The sequence below is a fragment of the Thermobia domestica genome, chromosome 10, assembly GCF_964235325.1.
Source record: "Thermobia domestica chromosome 10, izTheDome1.hap1.1, whole genome shotgun sequence".
NCBI lineage: Eukaryota > Metazoa > Arthropoda > Insecta > Zygentoma > Lepismatidae > Thermobia > Thermobia domestica.
This window is the reverse complement of record NC_137463.1, coordinates 44964208-44989234: the sequence shown is the minus strand read 5'-3', so window position 1 is coordinate 44989234 and position 25027 is coordinate 44964208.

The window sequence follows — 25027 nt, the reverse complement described above, 5'->3', positions numbered from 1 at the left end:
TTCTTCGATGATTCCTTCTTCAGGATGATTTCGAAGAGAAACTTCGTCAAACAGAGCTGGTGGGCGTACTGCCAATTCATATTCGAAATATGTCTTTAATTTGCTGGCGCTATCACAGGCACACAATATCCGATTAAAAAGCTGTTGAGAATTGATATTGACCTCTTTTGATCTTACTCTTGCTGACTTCTGTGCTGCCTGTGTCTTCACCATATCTTTTCTGTGCATTTCTTGGAAATTTTTACCTTTTAATTTTGTTCATGGTAGGCAAACCGACATCGTATGCTTGATCACAGTTTATTGAATCATCACAAACAAACCCAGTGGCCAAAGAGACCAGTTCACCAGACAACTTTGTAAAAGGATTGTGTTCTTGTAACCAAGCTGTAAACTTCTGTAAGTCTGACAAGTCTTTCTTTCTGGATTCTCCTAGTTACACGTGCTGTTCGCTAAACTGCATTACTGTTCCGAAAAAATCTTCTACAGCCTCATGGACTTTGAGAAAGAATGGTGTTCCAAGTACCCATTTTGAAAGAGTATTGTCAGTAATGCCACGGACATGTGTCAGTCTTCCAACAGATTTCATGGGTCGCATCAAATCTTGTTCTATGCACATATCAGACCACGTTCCTGACCAGTACTTGCCTTTCCGCCTAATAGTGAAGAATCCTTTCTCCTTAAAAAGAACTAGTTCTTGATTTGTGAGTTTTAATTCAAGTTTGCACATCTCTTGTGCATACAAGTGGGCGGATTTAGCATAGAGGAGATGTCCGGCAGCATGAAAATATGAGAGAATTTGAATTGTTGTATTCATATGTAAATCCCAGTTTCCTAATCTTTCTGCAAAGATAAACAGCATTATAAGGTCAATGCACCTAAGGAGATTAACCCACAGCTTAATTGTTCTGTTTAAAGTTCTAATTTCCTGCAAGAAATCGTTAAAATTTGCTCAAAGCTTCTTTAACAGCTGGTTCTTCTAGAACATCTTGTTCATTAAAACTCTTTTCAAAAAGATCTTTAGAAATATTTTCCAAATATGCAAGAGAGCCATTTATTTCAGGAAAACTGCTCTTCATCACTTTAACAATCGCACAAGCAGTAAGGCTATATGCTCGGACAGCTCTTGCGTATGCGTGACCATTCAAATGTGGTTCACAGTCAGTTTACCGTAAACTGTAGCCCATATGTCTTCCAAACCACTCCCCTCCGTTATCTTTCCAATAGCACCCATAAAAGACATTAATAGATGGAATTCTCCTAGCCTCAGAATAATTTTTGACACTTCACTGTTGGGACTTGCTGACGCTACAATTTCAGCCGCCTTTAAAAACAATGGTTCATCGAACGTAACAATACAGGCACGGCGTTGCTTCTGACATTGTTCTGCAGCATACCTGAGAGCAGAGAAAATTGTTGATGGATTGCTAGGATCCATGTTTATAAAGGGAATACCTAATATATATGTATCCTCACAATCTTCTCTTCTACTCATTACGGAGGTCATGAATCCATTCCACCCAGGCTGCATATCTGCGCCTGCAATCCACAAAATATTCATTGGAAATATGGGGTGTACCGTTCGACATTCAATTCCTCTGGTAACTTTCAAGTCATTAAAATCTTCCACAAAAATATTGGAGAGCCCACTACGGTGACTTCCTTTGGCATACGAAAGAATACGAATAGTTTCAGGATTAAATGTTCCCAACGCAGTTCGCTTCACCTCCACTTCTGTTTTAACACATTTACTTAGTGTTATGCATTTTATCCCTTCATGATATTTGAGGCGAAAATTTGAGCCCGCTCGTCATCAAACTTATCTCGCTACATGGTTAATTTTAAGAGTAACCCCCACAATATATACACCGTTGGAAAGATAATTTTATGCTCCTTAAGATTTATTTGAAACATTTTTCCATATCGCAACTCACTAAGGAAATATAAGAGGAAAAACAAAATGGTGCGGTTTTTTTCATTTTTTACTATTTAGGTTAAAATTGCCAAGAAACCATTAGTTTTATGAAAAACTTTAAGGAATACGAAATTGTAGAGCACATTTCACAGATTACGAGAAAAAAAGAAGCATGTCAATATGTCCATTAGTTTTGAAGATATGGCCTTTTTTCTAAAACGCCCATTTTTTAACTTTGAGGGGGCGTGGGGGGAGAAGCTCCAGGGGGAGGGGCGGGGACTTTTGAGAAAATGTTCCTCTCATAGTGGTCTATCACTTGGGAGAAAATCAGCTTTACCCAAATTTTTTCCGAACTTTGATGTTTTTTGACCTTCATTGACTGGGCTACTAGCTCGTAATACACGATGCCCTTCCAATCTTATGAAACTCACTGCATAACCTTCGTGGGCGTCAACGTGGACTTTGTCAAAGACCGTGAAGCTTCTCGTAACTTCGACCACATATTGTTCTTCTAGATCAATAATTTTTCATCACTCGTAATAAACCGTGTAAGCAATGGCTCGAGTTCGATATATTTCAGTAGAGATTCGCACAAGAAATTCGATTGAGTAAATATATTTCTATATCAGATGATGTGGGACAAAAACGTCGAGCTCTTTCGTACAGTCAATTTTTTCCTCAAAACGTTTAACATTTTTTTTGGTGTTGGAAGCTTGCCGGTCTTGCTCGACTTTTGGCAGGCTATTCTCCACTTTTGTTGTGATTGGTTATCCACTCCGATGTCGAAGATACCGATATTTTCAGAACAAAAGAAGCTGGAATGATTTTTTTCGCTGTTGCCTTTGATAAATATATCTTGTCCATAAATAGCACAAACTGTCCATACAATGCCAAAACCGCGAATGTGCTAAATTTGAGTATAAGCATTTTAATATTCAACTTACCCCGAAAAATCAATATATAAACTTAGGTACATGTTTTAGGAATTGACCAAAACTTCTAATATACTCATATTTCACAAATGAGACTTTGGTATTGAAATCTGTGTGCCCCAAATAACATGAAACTGGACAGATGAAAATAGCAAAATTTGCACATTCGCGGTTTTGGCATTGGACCGAATGTCTTCTCAGCCCTGCACAGTATTTTTCAAGACTTTACAGAAATTAAATTGTAAAATTTAGCGCACTCATCTTCACAACATTAAAAGAACAACATTTTATACAAATCTACTAGCTTCATCTATCAGCTGTCAAATGGCTTTTCGTCAGACACACTGCGATTCGTACACTAAGAGATTTAGGACTCTAGCGCCATCTCTTGCGCAAAAGGCTCAATAATTTTTAGACTGCATGATATTAACGTTATTGAATTTTACACTTATTATTGTTATTGTTGATTTTGGCTTTGCTAATTTATACTACTACTACTACTACTACTACCATTATTACTATTATTATTTGTAGTAGTAGAAGTAGTAGTGGTAGTGGTAGTGGTAGTGGTGGTGGTAGTAGTAATAGTAGTGTGGTACTATTAGTAGTAGCATTTGCGTGAGCAGTTCATATTAGTGTAGCATAAAGATGAGACTGTTGAGAAATAATCAAATAATAATGTCGTAATTTTCATGACTTCATTGCTCAATATTTTTCCCTGAAAATGGGATGTAGTCGACCTGGAACTTTTTACGGGTGTATTCTTTTAATTTCACTTAAATTACGTCCACATTTGACCCTTGAACAATAAGTTTCCTCTAAAGATTCTTGAATATAAGGTAAGTGAAAGTAATAGTAGGAAAATGCTGGTAGCCTAGATTGACGCAAGACCTGTGAAATGCCCTGGGAAGAATTTCGTAGTTCCATGGGAAAATTGTCACTCAGTCAACCCGCTGAAATTATCCCGCTTTTAGATTCTCAAAATATGCCATGCATAAGTGTCAGAAGTCTTAGAGAACTTCTGTGTCCTTCCGGCTGTGTGTCGACAGGTATCAGAGCGACAACGGTAGGATAGGATCAAGAAGTGTTTTTTGCAATCGATTTAGCGTCCCAAGAATAGATTGCTTCTTCTCTATTCACCTCTTTCTCAAACCGGAAGTGGTTGAAATTTACTAGTACTGACAAGCGGATTTTCTCGGCGAATTGATACTGTGTCCCAAGGTAACATGTCGTCACCATCCGCAAGAGTCTATCAAAAACCGGTACTAGCACTTCCGGTTTCAATACTAATTTTCATAGCGAGAAAAAATCTATAAAAGATACTAAGAAGTGGTTTATTGTAATCGATTCAGCGTCCAAAGAATAATTACCATCTCCTCCGTTAAACCCCTCATCCGTCCACCTTCATCTGCTCCGTTCAAAACCGGAAGGGGTAGAAATTTGTCTTTTCCGGTTTCATAGTTTATTACTATAGAGCAAGAATGAGTAACAGATAGCGACATTTTTTCAGCAATCGATTCAGTGTTTCAATTGAACAAATCATCACCATCCGCTACACTTCGGAAACCGGAAATGATTGAAATTTATTAGTACTTTCTCATTCAACTCCATGTAATTAAAACAGTAAGAGATATCGAGAAGCGGTTTTCTGAAATCGATTCAATATCCCACGAGGATGAGTTTTGTTTCGATTTTTACGTATCTGTTGAAGCCGAAAGTGATGAAAATTTACGATTTTTTCTTTTACAACACTGATCTCGTAATGGATGAAATTAAAATAGTCAGCGACAAGCAGTTTTTAAATATATATATATGAAAGATTTTATTGAATTGCTCGTACTCTACACAACAGTTATGTATCTGATTACGGTATTAAGTTCTTTATGTATAGCTAAAGCACATGTAACAGTTACACTTTAGATTCGCGATTATCCTATATACAAATAAACGGAATTGGGATTTTCTTCTTTTAAATACATCGATTTCACAACAGTTATTTAGTAAACCAGCAAACTGAGGCATTGTCTTAACAGAGAAATATATCCAACAAATCAGTTCTTTCAGCAGAGATATGGACAACTTTAGCCTGTATTTATTTTTTTCTTTACTAATAAGTTTTTGTCTGTACGTTTGTATAAAAGAAAATTATATAAAACGGAAATTACTTTTTTCCCAGAATGAGTGTAATGAGTACCTGATATTGAGTCAGTTTTTTTTTTACTATTTTCCAAACTTGTAGTATATTTCAGTTTCTTTTAGTATCATTAAATGTACATATCTGCTTTAAATTCCTTCTTTTTTATTTTTCGAGCCACAATAGGAAAGAAAAAAGTACGGAAATTGTGAAGAACATAGAATTAGAGTTTTCAATAGATTTACACATTTCAGAGCCACTACATACTGAAAAAACTGATTTTTGCATGAGTGTTTGTTCTAATGTGCGCATGTTCCTTTATAGACTATAGCGTTCAACGATTCCGAACCCAATTTTAGACTTTAGTATTTTATAAGATATTCCAGAACTGAGTTTAGAATTTTATTCCTACTTCCAAAGCTAAAAGTTATTTACTGAAGGGTAAAAATGTAAAAGAAAATGTGGATTTCTGAAAAACGGTTCGAACGATTTTCAATATACTTAAAAAATAACAAGATAATATTGAATAAGTAATTATCGGAAAGTTCAGTAGATTCCTGTTGGTAGTAAGTTATTATCAAACAATTTTCTCCAATGGAGATTTTGTTCATATTTTATAAATAAATAGACGCTGAGCATCTAAAGAACGCTATATGGAGCCCAAAGTTTCAGTAATATAAGAGAATTTGCATACAGCATACATATTCAAGTACCTTTATGTGAAATCGTTCATTAAAGGGGTAATCATGTCATAAAACAAAATCTGCCATGTTATGCAGGCCGGTAGCCAGCCCAAAAGTGCAGGGGGTCTCGGTAGAAGTTAGGGAGGGCCCGATCCAACAATATTATAGTTCATTGGCAAACCTACCGTAAAAATTTTAGGGAGGGCTGCCCCCTAGATCCCCGTGGATACGGGCCTGATGTTATGTCGCAGTCAAGTTGCTTCCATTATTTTCTGCTAAGTGTTCAAAAAGATACAAAAGATACATGAGTTTACGTTAAAATAATAACAATAAATGGCGCACAACACCTTTAAATATCTCTTTATGCCTGACACCTAACAAACATAAATAATGCATTCGTTTTTTATTTCTATAAAATTTTGTATTTTGCACATAGCAATTTTTGAAGGCGCAGCGAGGAAGTGTTTCTTGAAGAACTCTATAATATGGTACGTACCAATAAATTCTCCTGAAAGAATACGCGTTGTTGTTTGTGAGGGAATTTCTAGAACCAACTCAATTAATTTTGTTAATTTTTCATAAGAACGAAAATTTAGTGCAGTGACCCGTACCATTTATTCTATGTAAATTATTGCATTTTAAAATACTAAATTACTGAAACGTGTTCTTGTCCTTTAGACCTTGCTACACTCTAAACACCGTTATCTGAACATTGACATTTGTGAAGTTGCTTCGAAACCTCACTACTACAAATCTCAGATTTCCAAAGGTTACATCTAATAACACGGTTAATACGCATATCAATTGTGAGATTTGATTGCAATGCATTGTCACACCGAAATCAGCCACAGAATCAACTCTTGCTACGACTAACAAGTTCAACATGATACTCATCTCTAAAGTAAATTGCTTCTCTTGTGCAGGAAATATTATTGCATTTCCCAGTATTAACAAAGAAGTTTAGCTTTACTTCAATTCAAAATAGCTAAAATAATTTATCGAAGGTCAGACATTTCTCCCCAAAAGACACATTTCAAATTGAATTATTGGGGGAGACAGTCCCCCAGTTCCAAGATTGAAGGGGATATATCGCCTCATTTCCCGGGATTTGCGCCAATGATCTGACATACTGAATTTTTAGTTTCAATGAATTTCCTACAGACCATACATAACAACAAGGGATTGGTAGAAGTGAAGTAGTATTCGGACTGCGCGACGCGATGTAAGTAACTAAAATAAAGAAACACGTTACAAGTTATAATCATATGTTATTTGCAAATTAATAGTAAGAGTAAAATGAAAATCACTTTTTCTCTTCTTGTCTTTATAGATCTGTTCCGCCATGTAAATAGACCACGAAACTAAATCGTAGGACTAAGGCGAATGTCAGACAAAACGAGCAAAAGCGTGATTGACAAAGTGACAACTATGCCACACTAGAGGTCTGGGAAGTGCAACACAGCGACAAATCTTTTTTATGATTTGTCTGAAAAACAATAATTTTAAAAAATATAAAAAAATGTCATTACATATTTCCTTTTATGTCATTACAGATAAAACATTAAAAAAGTAGAACTACACGGATTACTGAAGGTACCTTATGTATGTGTTGTTCTCAGTAACAAAATATGCAGCTTGGAAAATAGCAACCAATCTGCAACATCGCTCTGTCGCTCGCTCACTTTCTATCTGACGTGGGCCTAAGAATGAGCTTAAAAGATGTTATAATTTATTTATAATCGGTTTCAGACTCTTCATTCTTGTGTTCCTTTTACAAATTTTCACGTGACAATAAACTTAATGTGTGAATTTGATTTACAGAGTTGGTCATCCATTATTACAAAAGTTTTGATTTCATTAAACAGTTTGAGTACTTTTTCTCATGCAAGTTCCAATTCAATGAAAGTATACAGTTATCATGTTATTTACAACATAATATGAGTAATAAAAGCAAGATTACGGTCAACTACATTATATCCACCTAGACAACTTGAAATATTTCAAATACAAAACGTTATGTTTTCTTCCATAGAAACCCTTTAGCTGGGAGGATCAACTTTTTCTTTCTTTCCTTTTTTCAGAAGAAAGTTATCTTCATTTTCATTCACCATCTAAAGTGACACAATAAAATATTCACATCTGCAACTAAAAATCTTCATGACACTGAAATCATCACATAAAGCTTACTGAGTGAAATGAGCAGCATCAAGGTGTTTTATTATTATTATTATTATTATTATTATTATTATTATTATTATTATTATTATTATTATTATTTGGTTGCTGTAGTTTCAAAGTCCGATCCGCAATCTAGATTTTTAAAGAATGTTTTGGGAAGAGTATTTACGACTTCTTGATGATAATTTCAAATGCAAAAACACGAGTAGGAGTGAGATGTACACGTTATTACTATTGATATCATTTTGCCATTTGTATGAATTAAGACATCTATTAAGTTCAATTTTTTTTTTTAAAACCACCACGACTTTGATTCTTAGTGGGGAACAGCTTTAGCTTAGATTATTACATACGAATTTATATGACTGTTACATTCAAACCATGTTTTTGGATCAAAAGATCCGATATATTTCAGGCAAAAATTTTATTGTAGGTCTTATATCTCGAGAACTACATATAGTACAGCTAAGCCAAAACTGCCATTTAACTCAGTATGATGTGCCTATTCCGTAAAAATAAAAAAAAAAATAAAAAAAAACGAAAACCAGATTTAGGGGCCGTTCAGAAATTTTGTGGCTCCTGATCCACAAAATTCAATATATTTCGTTGAATCAAAAATTTTCTTGTACGCTCCATAATTTGAGGACTACATATAGTATAGTAGTACCAAACCAAAAATAACAATTTACTAAGTAAGATGTGCTTATTCCGTAGAAAGTATGAAAACTCGATTTAGAGGCCGTTCAAAAATTTTGTGGCTCTTGATCCAAAAAGTTCAATACATTTCATTGAATGAAACATTTTCTTGCACGCCTTATATCTGGAGAATTACATATAGTGTAGTCAAACCCAAACTATCAGTTAACCAAGTATGATGTGCGTATTTCGTGAAAAATACGAAAACTCGATTTAGAAGCCGTTCCAAACTTTTGTGGCCCCTGATCCAAATACTAATTCTTGGCCAAGATCCCAATATTTTGATCCATATTTTGGATCATTCGTAAAATTCTTGTTCTTTATTTCTGTCCTTCAATTTCAATTTAGTCAACAATTTTATTTACTTTCTTTCGGTTCGAGAAGGAAGTAAATACCACTCCACGGACCAAGTCACCTCGGTGAGAAAACATTGCGGAAAGTCGAAAAATATTACATTTTTTTGATAGCTTAATTTCTGAACTGATAAATAGGCAAATCTCAATCAAAAATTATTTAAAACAATTGCTATTTCTGATCATCGATTTTATAACCAGGGCTCTGATTTTGATGACCTAAAATTATCAAAAATCGTATACAAAATCACAAAAACACATTAGAAAACCTTTAGAAATGTATTACAGAAAATATATATTCATGCTTTCTGAGGATGGATGTCTTTCTGAACGTGATGAAGTAGGCTTTAATACTAGAGTTAATTGTACCAATATAAAGAAGTAAGCCTTGCTGGAAAGCATTTTGCATATGTAATTATATGTAATAAATTTAGTGTGTCTGATTTTTTAAAAAAATAAACAAATGCTGTTCGGGAGATTGTTCTAGAATAATTTTCCTTAGGAGGGATTTTGTTCTACCTGAGCGAAAAACCTTAGGGGAGATTATGTCTGTAACTTTTGAGGAATAGTTACTTCAATGTTGTGTTTACTTTCTCCGAATTAGTGTTTCCTATATCTGGGTTGTCTGTCTCTTTTCGATGGCATTCTATTCCGAAACAAAACAAGATCAGCTCTCTTCACTAAGCTTTCCAATCACAACCTTTACATCGAGCAAATTCGGAAACAGACTGAACGATATGAATGAAAAAACTTGTTCTTTACTGATAGCGGAAGCGGGGCTGAAGAACCAGGGGTAGATTAAGCCCTGAGGTCACCGGGTCCGGAAGACGAACGCAAGCCTGCTTTCTCCGGCTGCATTTTTTGAACAGAGGCATCTAACGGGAAAATGCTGAACTTTTTAAACATTAATTACTGCGAGAATGTGCACTTTTTAATTTAATTAGCATTTTGTCTGTAGATAATAATTAATAAGAAATAAGAAAATTGTAGATTGATTAAAGTCGAATAAAAGATTATGAAGGTATACACCTCAATTGCTAATTCTCATTACTTTCTCTAAAAAGTGGTGTCGAGTTTAGAGGTAAATCTTGATTTCCTTATGGGAAATTAAAAAATTATATTACTAATTTTGTGCAAATTACACATACATACTTTATGAATACTTCATGAATTTGAATAATATGGTTACATGAATAAACCTACTTAACTATTTTCTCCAAATGTGCAGTGTAGGACGTGATATCACGCAAAATTGAAAAATTTGTCCCATTTTTCACGGCATCCTCGCAAAGCGCCAGTCCACTCTTAATATGGGAAAGTGAATGGAAATGTTCAACATTACAGGAATAATACAATCATGTGCCTGTACAAATACATTTACACTAACATAGAGAATGAAACTAATCAATATTTGAGGTTATTGAGTTATTGAGTCAATTTTGCCAACCTGGTACAAAGTATTATGTTTTCAAATAGCACTAGACGTCCACACATCAGCATATGATTACTGACGTCAATATGTTCTTAAACATTGGGGCAGATTCCACTTGTTTTTTGAAAGACAAGGCATCCAAGTGTGAAGTCACTTAACGGCTCACAATAGTAAACAATGGTTCATAGATCACAACTATTGCATATTTAAAAAGATGAGCAATTGAGAAAGGTATTCGATTGGGGCTACAGCTTTCGTTTATACGACACATAAGTTTCATAAGACAATGCACCATGTTTAGGAACGTTTTGATGTCAGCAATCATATGCTAACGTGTGGACGTCTAATGCTATTTGAAAACATAACACTTTGTACCAGCTTGGCAACACTGACAACCTAAAAACCTCAAATGTTGATTAGTTTCATTCTGTATGTTAGTGAAAATAATTTGCACAGGCATAATTCCACTTGGTTGTATTATTCCTGAAATATTAAATATTTACATTCACTTTCTCATACTGAGCCATTGAAGAGACTCAACATTTGAACACCCTGTACTTCGGAAACGAAGAACCCATGTTTATAGGAACATTTTTACTTATTTGGATGTCCACAATAATCACGTCACTTTTGGCCGTGCATTTATGTTACACCCTGTATGTGGTGTGAATCATGATGGTGATCTCAGCAGCATTCCTTCCTTGATGAAAAAATAAACCACATTTAGTATCTCAAATGATTTTCTGTCTCATTAATAAAGACTATCTAATAAGAAATAAATTAATAAATACATACACTGCTCACCATTAAAAACGCAACAACAATAAACATAAAATAGCAGCGCGACAGTTGACAGATAAAGACCTGATTGTAGAGGTAGCAAACCATTAATCTTATCGCTCTGTGTGACGCATAACAAGCAATGCCAGCGGAGCAGAACTGATGGTCGTTAGTAGCCTGTAGGTTTACTATGAACGGTCAGAGTGAGTGCGACATTAGGTGTCGAAAGAATGTCCACTCAGCATGATTCGACAGCTCATTAAGTGTAGTACGCGGAATTTACAGATGTGAGAGGCGTTGTGTAACCTTCCGCGGTCATATATTCTCTATCAGTGAGAGATCGGGGCAATACGCAATACTATGAAGCAGATTAACATTATTTTCCTGCCAGGAAGTAAAGAATAGTTCGCGCAACGTGCCAGCGAACGTTAATAATGCCAGGGTGTAGTCCCTGGTAGGAACTGCGCTTGGGTCTAATATCTCGTTTATGCACCATTGGCTATTGAAATGTCCGTCAGTGCGTCGGAAGTCCAAACAGGGACGCAATTCAATGGCTCCAGTCACCAGAATATCCGGTACCGGATCGACTTTTTGATGTGAAATGCAGGCGTAGTCTGACCTTATGCCACGGTTACATCAAATATGGATCTGGCGATCATGATGCTGCAAACAGAAGCGGGAATCGTCTGAAAAGAGGACAACCTGGCGTTTGATTTTCTATGTTCGTCGTTTATGACTGTCAGCGGAAGCTGCAGCAGTGTGTACCGTCCAAAGAGGCCCCGCTCTACCAGACGAACTAGAAATGTTGGTAATGCTCATGTAGTCACTGGACATCGCGCAACTGACTTCAGTGCTTACACCAGTATGCGATATATTACTATTCGATCCATTACAGAAATACACACAAGTAAAATATTTACGCAGCCCATGATATGGTGCGTATATTGGAATCCGGTGTGTCACTGCGGAGTATTTTCGTCGAGTCAGCAAGTCCATGTATACTGCACATTGGCAACATACCGCCCAATGTAGGCACTAATTTCGCGAAAGGATTAATGAGACTCGCGATAAGCTACTATTCATTTCTTATCAAAGGCCGATACCTTCTGAAGGGACTGCTGTGTTTGACGTCCTGGTATCTTTTCAAAATATGCGCACTCTTACGTCATTCCAATCTTCGTTTACGATTGAACAGGACTTTCTGGCCATCTCCACTTGCTGTCACTGAATGACATGTGCGACTGCGACACGGTCAGAGCGACCGCGACGTTAGGTGTCGAAAGAATGTCCAGTCAGTGGGTATCTGCTGCTTCACGAAGTTGTTGTACTGCTAAATAATTATTTGTCCCTCAACGATCTACATTATATATTTTGTAATCTTGAACTTCCTACTATGTCTTCCTCTAGGTGTTGTATTTTTTTATGTCTAGCAGTGTATTATTAAAAATCAGTTTTTCATTAGGGGAGAAATCCTATTACTGTACAAATGGCAAATGTCACTGCGTTATGTTTTGATACTACTGAGAAAAATGCCAATAAGAGACTACTAAAACAAATATTGCTTTGAAATATCACAATAAGGTAAGGAAACAAAGAAAAATTAACAATAATTAAGAAAATTAATTATTATACAAAGAGATCTGAAATAATGTAAAATATTCGAACTACATATTCAAATATGTATGAACATGAGCAGTCTTTATATTCTTTCTTCTAAAATATAAACAAAGGTAATACAGGTTGCCACAATATTCAGTTCATAATTAACAGTTGTACTTTCTTTGATACAAATGTATTCCTCCATAAACTTTAGTAATTAAATTAAACTTGTTCTTGCTTCTCGTAAATATGGTACACAGTAACAAAGACAAAGATCTATGTATATGCATTTTCTCCTTTCTATCATATGTAAGCAGAATCCATATGTTTTTCCACTGTTATTGCGATGCAATGCATAAAATATCTCTTTGATTTCAATACAACCCTTGTTTACCCAACTCTGCTCATTTTACTTGTTTCTGTTGGGTAGAACTTAATGAATTTTTGTTTGTTTGTAGCTATTTATTTTTAGGTTGAGATACTTACCTTTATAGAAGTTTTCCAACTATCCATTACATATTCTATATACAAACTTTGTTTTGTATTTTCAAGTTTTTTTAAAGTTATTTTTGTCTGTAGACCAAAACAAAAGTTTTCTGTACCGAAACAGTTGCCTCTCTTTTATAAACTCCTATTAAAAACAAGGTACAAGTGGTCAACTGATGTAGATAAACAGGAAAATTTACTAGAAAAACAAACTGTTCGTTATTTTTATTATTCAATGCACTCAAAATTCACATTTGTCTGTTCTATATTGTGGTATATTGTAGCTTGTTCCACACACTTGTGTGACATACAGAATATATGTTGTTTTATTTTATACGCAATAATATACTTATTTCTGTGTTGAATTGGCAGTAAAATACTACCGATGTTTTACCAGAAATGAAAGAAACTAATACTACACTTATAAACCATGCTTCATAAGTGTGGAATTTCTTAGAACAGGTGTATCTGTCCGTCCATCTGTCTGTAGACAGCATCGCAGCAAAAGAGTAAAACACAGATAGAAATGATTTCCTAACATGGATTCAGCGTTCAAAGTATATATATATTCCATCTCCGTACTTATACAAGGTATGTCAGAAAAGTAATCGAATTTATCTTTACAGATAACCACTAGCACCATCAATTGAGTTGAGTTGATTTTGAGTTTAACGTCCCTTTGAGCAGCGAGGCTATATGAGACGGGACCTACTGATTAACGTGGAATCCGAACCACATGAGCTCCCGCCAGGAATCGAACCCGGGTCTCCCACGCTAAACACGCGTGCTAGCCACGCAGGAGCTCGCACCAGCAATTGAAGCAACGTATCTTCGGAAAGCTGGATATGTACTCAACAAAACGAGACGACAATCATGAGAACCTATTAACGGAGTGTCAAGCTATAGCAAGAAATATGAGTGTATCTGGTGTCACCTCGTCACAAAAACACGATGGAGCAAAGAGTCAATATTAAATTTTGTTTCAAGTTAGGTAAACCATTTAGAGAAATGATGAAACAAGTGTATGATGATGAGTGCTTATCTCGTACACGTGTGTTCGAGTGGTATACGCGGTCCAGGACGTCGGTAGTCCTAGAAAGACGACCCAAAGCCAGAAAGACCGAAAAACCAAAATCGTGATGACTTGGTGGAAGGAACAAGTGCGCGAAATGAACGCCCACGATGTGAATGCAACTGTGAGATGGATGGTAAAGTAATTAAATACGACTAAAGAAATGATTCACGAAATTCAGACAAAGGATTTAAACAAACGGAAAGTCTGTGCTTGGTTTGCTCCGCACATCTTAACTGATGACCAAAACGTTGCTCGCATTGAACATTGTGTACTTCCATATCCTCCGTATTAGCCTAATTTATCGCCTATGACTTCTCCCTATTCCCAAAATTAAAATTGGTCATGAAAGGAATATGTTATAACAATTTACACACGTTCAATCTGCCGTGACGAGGGTCATTGAACCGATTTCGAAAAGGAACATTCAAAACTCTATGCTAGCATTGGTTGAACGTGGCCAGCGCTGTATTGGTGTAATTTGAATAAAAGGAACAACATTTGCTAAAATCCTAATTCTTTTTTTTTTTAATTTAAAAAGTTCCGTTACTTTCCTGACATATTGTATAAATCTAATTCAACCGGAAGGAATACAATTAAAACATTCTCGAATTTAATGAAGCAAAAACAATCAAATAATGAGAAACTTTTTTGTTCTATAAATACATACAGATCCTTATCAATTTCACATAAACACGTGAAAAGAAACTTAAAAGGTTAATGCAGAGTTGGACCACCTTTTGCCCTCAGAACAGCTCTGTTGCGACGTAAAGCGGAGTCATACAAGCAGTGCTTGATAGGAAGTAGATTATTACATTATTCAGCGTGCAGTGCATTCTCTGTCAGTTCCGTGAGGAAGGATCAAGGCGGAAATTTGAACGGAATTCGTGTCTCTAAAACGGACAAAATAGTAGCCTACAATTAGGTTCAAGGAAGGGAATCGAGTAAACCAGAGGGAGCGTTCTTCAAATCATGACCACTAGCTTGTGAACTGGTGCTATACAGTATTATTCTAAAACACAGTGTAATTTCCCATAGAAAACAATTAGACCATAGGATGCACACGGTCCCGGCGACTTAATCATAGGGGGTGGTGCGACCTGTAAACACCAACAGAGCACTCACTAGAAATCAAGATATAGTGGCTTACAGCATCACAGAGCTGTCGTCATATTTCATGGCTGGCGGAGATACTGCGGATCATATGTTTCTTTAGGCATCCGCCACACATATTCACATCCTGTGGTTTGAAATAAGGTGAATAATTACTCATCCAATCATATCGCACGTTTTCAGGCTTCAGTAGTGCATGTTTCATATTTACGGTACAATTGGCTGAAGATGCTGAAGATGCCTTGATCCCTTGTCAGCGGTTTAGCCAATACAACCCGACCTTATATGTTCATGTCATTTAACTCCCGGCAGACAGTGATTATCGATGCTGGCTGTGGGAGGTGATGCTTTAGTTTCTGCATCACTTACAGTGCAGTCGAACGACAATTCTGAGTGACAATCCACTTTAAAGCTCGGAGGGATGTGCCACTGACGATTTTTGTTCCTACCACTATTTATCTTGGTCGACGTGGTTTTGCCGTGAGTTTTGTACTCCCTCATAACGTTGGACACTTCTCCTCGCGTGCACTGCTACATCTAGCACACTTGCTTCTTTCGTCACGCTCACACTATAAACAAGCGCAAACAATCGTCTCTCTTTGAAAATCAGAAAGGTCGCCGATTTTGCATATCACTGTACACTGCCAATGTACTGTTTCTCACGTAGTACAGTGTTTGCCCTGATACGCCAACATAAATAGCATGGCATTGCGATTGCCGCCTGACTGTCGCCAACCCTGACATCCGATGTGTTTCCAACTCGAGATGATTGCATTGAGGAAGATCTGTATATGGAATCAGCACCTCAATAACAGGCATTATTTGTGCCTTTATCACTCTAATAAAACCGGAAGTGGTTGAAATCCATTACAACATATGGTTTTAATATAGATCCTCATAATGTAACTAGTCAACTAATAAGATGAAACTTCTATTCTTTCTTCTTTCATATTGAATCAACATTCCAAGAACTATTGCAGCTCCATCCGCCATTTTTTAGGTAGTAGATTCCTCGAAACCTGTGACGTAATACCAGGGAGTTTTGGTAGGTATACGCTCGACCGTTTTCAAACATTTATCTTATACCCCCACCGTATATGGTAGTTTATTAAGATTAGTATAAAAATATGAGATGAGCGTACTTCATTTCCGTGTAAGTCCCATTACATCCCTTCTTGAAACAGTTATACTATGATATGAATTTAATGTCCTAAGAATAGTTTGAGTCTCGGGTCTTATGATTGTATAAAACAAAGAAATAGTAGAAATCGACTACTTCCAGTTTCAAATCGACTCACATAAAGGAAATGGTATTAGATAATAAGAATCAGCTTAACAAAGAAATAGTAGAAATCGACTACTTCCAGTTTCAAATCGACTCGTATAAAGGAAATGGTATTAGATAATAAGAATTAGCTTAACAAAGAAGTAGTAGAAATCAACTACTTCCAGTTTCAAATCGACTCGCATAAAGGGAATAGTATTAGATAATAAGAATCAGCTTCTTCGATATGAATTTAATGCCCGAAAAATAGATTAATTGCCGATTTTAATCTTACTAGTGAAACCGGAAGTAGTAGAAAATCTGTCATTTCCGGATTTTATATTGGATTTTCATAGGACAAACATGATAACTGATAGCCCAAAAGTATGTTTCACTTTCCGCTTATTTGCCTATAAATACATAAACTGATAAATCTATCAATTCTGTTTGGTATTCTGTTAATTGAAATTCCACCGTAGTTTCACAGTGTGAAACGAAACTCACTCGTTTCATAATTTTAATTTTACTCTAGTAGTATTAACCAAATATTCTTGTTTATTATAATTTCTAATCTAGAAGATTATAAATAATAGTAATGGAAAGAAATTTACCACACTTATTTAACCAGTAGGGCTTCTACCATTATGTATTATTGTAAGACGTCATTCAAATAAGTAGTCGACAATAATATTAATAATAATAATATCGAGGATCCGAAATTGTGTTTATCCGAAATTGTGTTATGGGGTACGGTGGCTCAGAGGTAGAGCATTTACCTCAATTGCGGTGGATCCCTGGTTAGATCTCAGGTCATTGATAGTTTGTGGTAGCCAACATGAAGTTTCTGAGAATAGTTCCTCGTAAGTTTTCTGGGAATTCTCCAATTTCTCCACACATTTTCATTCCACCGATCTATTATTTTTAAAAAAATGAAGAGAATCTTGTTTGTCTTCGAATCACGTAAAAATCGCTAAACGTATTGAAATTATTATTGATACACTTTCACTTACTTTGAATTGGGTTCTTGTTATGTTGCTCTGATTAAAGTGTTAGGAGTGAGGGGTCATAATTCATGGGAAAAATTTATGAGAAAAATCACGATTCCCTCAAAATAGAAACATGTAAATCGGTATATTGCATAAATTACCCGTTAAAAGCAAACGGTAAAGCTTCCAGCGTTTTTGAAAATGTATTTTAAGGGGAGAGTGGGTATTTTATATCTACAGGGTGGTCCGGAAGTGGGCGTACCCTCTCTTTAGTCCCAACAGTATAGTGTTAGTTATACCTGGTGGTAAAAAATGTTAAAATATTCAACAAAATTCTGAGCTAATTAAAATTCGAGTTTGAAGATGTCTCACTACATGTGATCGAAGTGGCCAAATTTTGAAATGAACCTCCCTCGTTCATTTGGATGGTATATATAATTTTGTTGGTCGTTCGAGAATGTAAAATATTGGACAAAATTCTAAGCTTATTAAAATTTGAATTTGAAGATGTCACACTACAGGTGATCGATGTGGCCAAAATTTCAAATGATCCTCTCTCGTTTATTTCAATTTTAAAAAAAAATTCTTCGTGGTTCACCAATGTACAAAAGCCGGACAAAATTCTGAGCTATTTAGAATTCGAATTTAGAGATGTCGTACGATAGGTGATCGAAGTGGCCCACATTTTGAAATGGACTTCCGACGTTTATTTAAACAATATAAAAGTTTTCTTGGATGGACAAAAATGGGCAAAATTCTGAGAACTAGTTAAAATTGAAATTTGAAGGTGTAGCACTACAATTAATGGCCCCTCTGAAACAATGGATTGAGGTCGAGAGACGTTAACAATTCAAGGAGAAAATATATTTTGCAAAGTGTGTGCTAAACAAGTAATATTTTCAAACTAAGTATGCTTGTTTTCGCGAGAGGACATTTCCATTTTGTTCGACAGCAAAAGCTTACACTTTAGCAGCGCCCTATTTTTGACCTTCGTACATTTTCATAACAGTTTCAAGTCTGGTAAGGAGTTCTACAAGTATGAAACAACCCAGTTGTGGCTTTTTTTTCAATACTCGACAGGGATCATCCCAAAGAAACCCTTTAAAATAGTTTTTTGGGAAGAAATGAACAACCTTTTCAGGCACGTAGCCAGAATTTCGTGAAGGGGGGGGGGGCGTGACATAAAATACTGTGGTCTTCACACCAGGGGCTTGATCATTCTAAATTATTTTACTGGAACATACACTGGTTCGTTTAGCTAGGATTTCGTATGTGACATGAAACACTGAAGGCCGAATCAATCTAAACTATCTTACTATCAACATATATTGGTTTGGAGGAATTGTTGGTAAGTATTTTAATAACAAACTACGAAAAAATCTCGAATAATTTTTTTTAAAAAAGTACTGAAAATGATTTTACAATATTTACGTTCTTCCTCTGTTCACTCAAATATAACATTTTCCTTTCATTACGACCTCAACTATTATAAAAAGTACATATTCACTATTATAAAAAGTACGTATTCACTATTATAAAAAGTACACTCATGTCCAAAATGATTGTCGCATCTCTATGACTGTCTTCTTGTAAGAATATAATTTGATAATGATTTTGCAGGTTACTTTTAATACTGATACCATGTGCATAATCGGGAATTGTATAGACCCTATTTGTGGTAAATTTCATAGGAAAAGAATTATAAATACGAAAATTAGAGTGGGTAAAACGAAATGTTGCTAAATGCACAAGAAAGTTTTATGTTTGTTTTATTGCTCTTATTTACTACTCTTTTGATAAAATTTGTCACTTACATGTCTTTGCCGACTATACACATACTAACATTATAAGAAATACCGGGCGAATTTTTTATCAAATTTTACTCCTACAACAACATATTTATAGACATGCTACAATAATTTTGGACATGAGTGTACAAACTCAATAATGTCTTGTAAAATATTTTACAATATCTGCGTTCCTTTCTCTGTTGAATTAAATGTTAACAGATCTTTCTTTTCACATAAATTTTTGTTTTTATTATTCCTTCAACTTCTGTCTGTTCCAAATGACAGGTTAAAGGAGTAGTAGAAAATTGTTTTTGAAATAACATGTTTGATACTGCAAGGATGCGACGACGAAAAATTATGATCAAAAATGTCCCCGCTGTTACACAACCGGCATTACGCTTTCCGAAGCTTGAAATCTCCCTGAATAGTAGCAGAAATTCTAAGAATTGCGTAACTTCCGGAAATTTCAAATTTCCTGACTCTTCCAGGATATCCCACTCGCCTCGCCACCATATATTGCAAGTAAGAAAGAGTAACCAAAAGCTTTCTGTAGTTTTTTTTTAATTTTTAACGCCGATTCTTCTTTTTTTATTTCATTTCGTTTTATCCTTCCTTATTTTTTTTCATTTCTGGTCTCGAAGGGGGGGGGGGTCCGGACCCCCCTTTTGGCTACGTGCCTGACCTTTTTAAAAATATGCTCTACAATTAATTAAAATATTTACTTTACAAAATCTAAAACTTGTCGCATCAGTTACTTTTTGAGATAAGTTACCGAGCTTTCCTTTAAGGGGTTTATGAGATTATTTAAATATAAGCTTGTGTTGCTTTGATATGCACCTCAGTCTCTCGAAACGTAACATTCCTACTAAGTCTTCTGTTATGTTTTCGATAACTTTACCTTCTTCCCATTCATGCTCCATGTCTCGCTCAAATCAGTTTATTCCATTTAAAGTATCAATATTATACATTGTAAATTCTTACTGTTTTAAACGGACAATGTTACGCTAGAAGAAAATATTCTAGGATTAATACATAATTGGATACAAAAAATAATTTGAAATGGATTTAGTTTCTTTTAAACAAGAACATATGGTTTTGAATGGACGCTTTTAATACAGTAAAAAGGCCCCTTAATAAACGGAAATATTTCACGGTCCCATGAATTTAAAGGTATAAAAAGTGCTAAATTTTCTTGATTAGTCTGAACCTGTATTGCGAACAACGGATGTTAAAATATACTTTTTGATGCAAATTTTCAAGTCCCGGAATGCAGCGTTTAGAAAAATTTTAGACATTCTGTAAGAGGTTCGGTATATGAAGGTCTATAAAGGTCTTCGTTTACTTGTTACCCTACACATTTAACCTATAGTCTAGCGCCATAGAAGGCCCTAGATACCGTGCAAATTTTTGAACGAAGTGCAATTTATATAGTAATTTCCAAACCAATAACTATTTCTCTAGCTGGTCTAGAGACATGGAACAAGGAGCATAATATACACAATAGATCAAAGGGAGCCAAAAGTAGAGGGAGGAGCGCTGAAAAGGACATAGCATCTACTTTTTGTCTTGGCCTTGGAAAAAGTATGTAGGTTTCTTTTACTGTAAATTTTATGTGTATGAATTTGGAGCATAACTAAATACTGTAATTTAATAAGGTATGTATAACATTTTATTTTATCTCCCTATGTCCATTATTTATTTTCTTGCATAGATCTATCTCCGTTAACTTTAAAACCTTTAAGGGAAATTTTTACAAGTCGTGTTCAATTTTGCTAGTCAGGTTTTACTATATGCTTATGCCAGAAATATTTATTTACTTCTCTGAGTATATTTATTCTTTATTTACAAATACAGTGAAACCTCTACTAACGGACACCTCTATAAAACGGACACCTCCCGTAACGGACATATTTTGTAATCCCCAAACACTGTAATAGGATAAAACATATTGGCAAACCTCTCTAAAGCGGACACTCTCTAATACGGACACGGACAGTCTTTTCTGTCCTTTATAGGTATTATTTACCTCCGTATTACGGACACTTTCTCTATGAATAAGTTAAAAAGTATTGTAAAAATATATTTTTAGTAATTCATACATGTGTCACCAAGAAAGCATTAAGACATTTTGTCTCCTCAACTGTCTACTCGGCAAACCAGACAAAGAGTCTCTGTTTAACAACACTCTCATGTCCATTCCTTGCATTCCACTCCCACCCAAGCAGTTTTAGACACAAAAGTGATTGACAGTTGCCCGCCGTTTGGAATAACACGTTATTCTACTGACCTGCTGGAATCTCTAACCAAGCAGAAGACAAGTTCAGTAGTTTTTGCCCACGGGTACGCATATTGTCACGAAAAAGACACTACTGGACTGCAATTAACCCACAAATTAAAGCGATATACTGAAAACGTAAGTGTAAAGTGCAGAGAACTATAACATCTTATTTCCATCTTGTGCCTTGAACATAGAGTATTGGACAGCAGAGGATAACACAGGTACAGTAGCATTTTGGTAATATTCGTAAATACATGATTCATCCAAAAATATTGTTACTAATTGCATATTACCTTCTTTACTAATTTACGTAAGAAAATATCAAAACCTCTCTAAGGCGAACACCTCTCTATAGCGAACAATTATTGATTCCCCATGGCTGTCCGCTTTAGAGAGGTTTCACTGTACTTGGCGCATTCTATTTTTTATATATATATATATATATATATATATATATATATATATATATATATATATATATATATATATATATATATATATATATATATATATATATATATAATATGGGGTAGATGTATTTAAATTTCACATACTGAGTTGTTTGAACCCGAAGAAACCAAATGTACTCAAGAAACCGTGGATAGACCCCTACTGAAAACATTAAAAGCGAACATGCGTTTATCAATACACATTTCAGTTCAATTTCAAAGATCATAACGAGATGAGAAGAGCGATGATTAGGACTTTGTAGTGCATTTGAACTGTTTGATTCAATAACGAAACAGGCTCCGCCAATACCAATCGGACAAACATTTTTTTCAAAAAGCGCAGTCGATAGACGCGAAAAAACCTGATAAAATTATTGTCTAATGCAAATAAAGTGTTCCTGGGAACAACGACGCACGAATTACAGATTTACCGTCAAATAACATTGCTTCTTTGAAATACTGTCCCTTAACGACCCGCTATACGGAAGGAACATTTTCTATGTACAGTAATGTTTTGACTGACAAATGCAGGCTTTTGCCAAAAAATACCGAAAACTATATAGTTGTCTATTGTAGCATGAATACATCATAGTTGTACACCAAGTATATGTAGTTCAAGTAATACAACTTTTTTTCTCTAAAGATAATAAAATTTCTCACTAAATTTGGTTTTTCATTGGTGCATATTTATTCTTTCTAGTGCATATTTGCATATTTTCAGTGCATATTTTCGTGATTTTTAGCGCATATTTGCATGCATATTTTGCCGTTTTTTAGTGCATATTGATCCGAAGTCTAATAATTACAAATGGCCAAACCATGCCATTATCCTTTCCTTATGGCTGCCGGTTGCCAAACTGGGACACGGCGAGTCCATAGGTAGTGGACAATGGAAAGAGTCTCCAAAGAGCAAAAACAAAGAAAGGGAAAAGAGTAAAAGGAGTTAAGGAAAATCCTTTTAAAACCAAAACTGGCAAGGTAATACGGGAAGCGGTACTCTGGAACTCTTAGGGGGGCGCAACAGTTTGAAGTGCCTAGGGCCCTGGGGAGGTTAAAAACGGTCCTGGGTCCCACAAAATAGTATTTTCTTCCTCCTAAAGGCTTCCTTCGCTATTCCTATTCTTGATTTTATTTCACGTTTACATTTAAGTTACGGTTATAAGTAACTAATGGTAATTCCACTTAAGATAATATTTTAAGCTCAATAATGATTTTTATGTTCTCTAGACCAAGGTGGTATTTGCTTTCCATTCTTTCGTTTTTTTTTTTTTTTTTTTTTTTTGCCTGAGTTGATTTTTTTCCTGCGTAACAATAGGTATCAGAAAGGGCTGGAATTGAAAAGAATACAATAAAAAAAAAATTTCAACACATGAAAAGAATGTTATATTGATTTCTGGGCATTAACAACTCACAGTGAAAGAAGTTTACCATAACCAAACAAGAGTTAATGATAGCCTACGACAAGTTCTGAAATAAATTATTTCTCCATGAAAAATATTGAATGATCACAAAACTGTTATTGTCAAGCTTGTATAATACCTATTGTTAAGAATATGGCTAAATAACGTGAGATAAACTTCGTAAGACATCAAAATGATGTTTTGAGCATATCAATAATGCTTTCTTACCGTGTATTCTCATTTCAAAACAAAGACATACATTTTCTCCTTTTATTTACCTGTTATTTAGGTAAATAAAAAAGCAAGACTAGATTTCTTTGTTTATGAGTAACAATCACGCATACCATTAAGAATACATTTCGGCTGATTGATAGGAAGACGTTATTTTTTTTCAATTTTGTAAATCTAACAAAAGATAAAGAAGAGATGTCTTAGTCATGAATGAAACGTAGAGATTAATAAGGTCAATATTTGTTAATGTACCTGACCCACGTAACATACGCGTTTATACGTATATAATCACATACCATTAATTTCTCAGTACAATTTTAAAGAAAGTAGCAACATCACAATGTACACAAAATGAAAGTGTTTGGTTTGTCACAATATTCACAATGTGAAAGTTTTTGGTTTGAAACAGTGTACATAACGTGAAAGTGTTTGGTTTGTCACGGTGTACACAATGGAAAGGTTTGGGGTTGTCACAGTGTACATAACATGAAAGTGTTGGGATTGTCACGGAGTGCTCAATGTGATTTTTTTTTTGGTTTGAAACAGTGTACATAACGACAAAGTGATTTGTTTGTCGCAGTGTACACAAAGTGACTTTTTCTTTGGTTTGTCACAGTGTATAATACATAACGTGAAAATTGAATTTTGATTTTGTGTCTATGTGTTTCTTATCAATTTCCATTTCCCGTTCGAAAACTTTAGTAAGATTCAAAATAGAAAATAATAGATAAAAAGTAATGGTAATATTGTTATAGTTTGTACCTGACTTTATGCACAGAACATCTGTTGCATTCCTTTAATGTAATTACCCTCCATCTTTACCACCTTCTGCCATCATCCTTGCCATTTGCGAAAGGCATCGTACATCGTCAATCTTTTCCGATGTCCCACAGAGATCGGCATATTGCAAGGATGATGGCATATTTTGTGTCATAGTGATTCCCACAAGGCATTTTCTTCACTCTGGAGAAAAGATTGTAATCCTACGGGCGCATAGCCGGTGAATATAGCTGGTAATACAATGTATCCCACTTCCACTGACGCAGGAGCTCCTTCACAGTGTCAGCAGTGTGATACCGTGCACTGTCAAGAAGGGTAATGGGAGTCCGTGTCCCAAACATGCCGTCTCTGTCTTCAGGATACAAGAAAAAAAAATGTCGCAAGAAGTTAGAACAGAAGGTTTCACCCCGTGACCCGTCTGTCCTTGAGTACAGCATGAGGTAAGGTGACTCCATGAATATCGTAAGTCATAATGGACA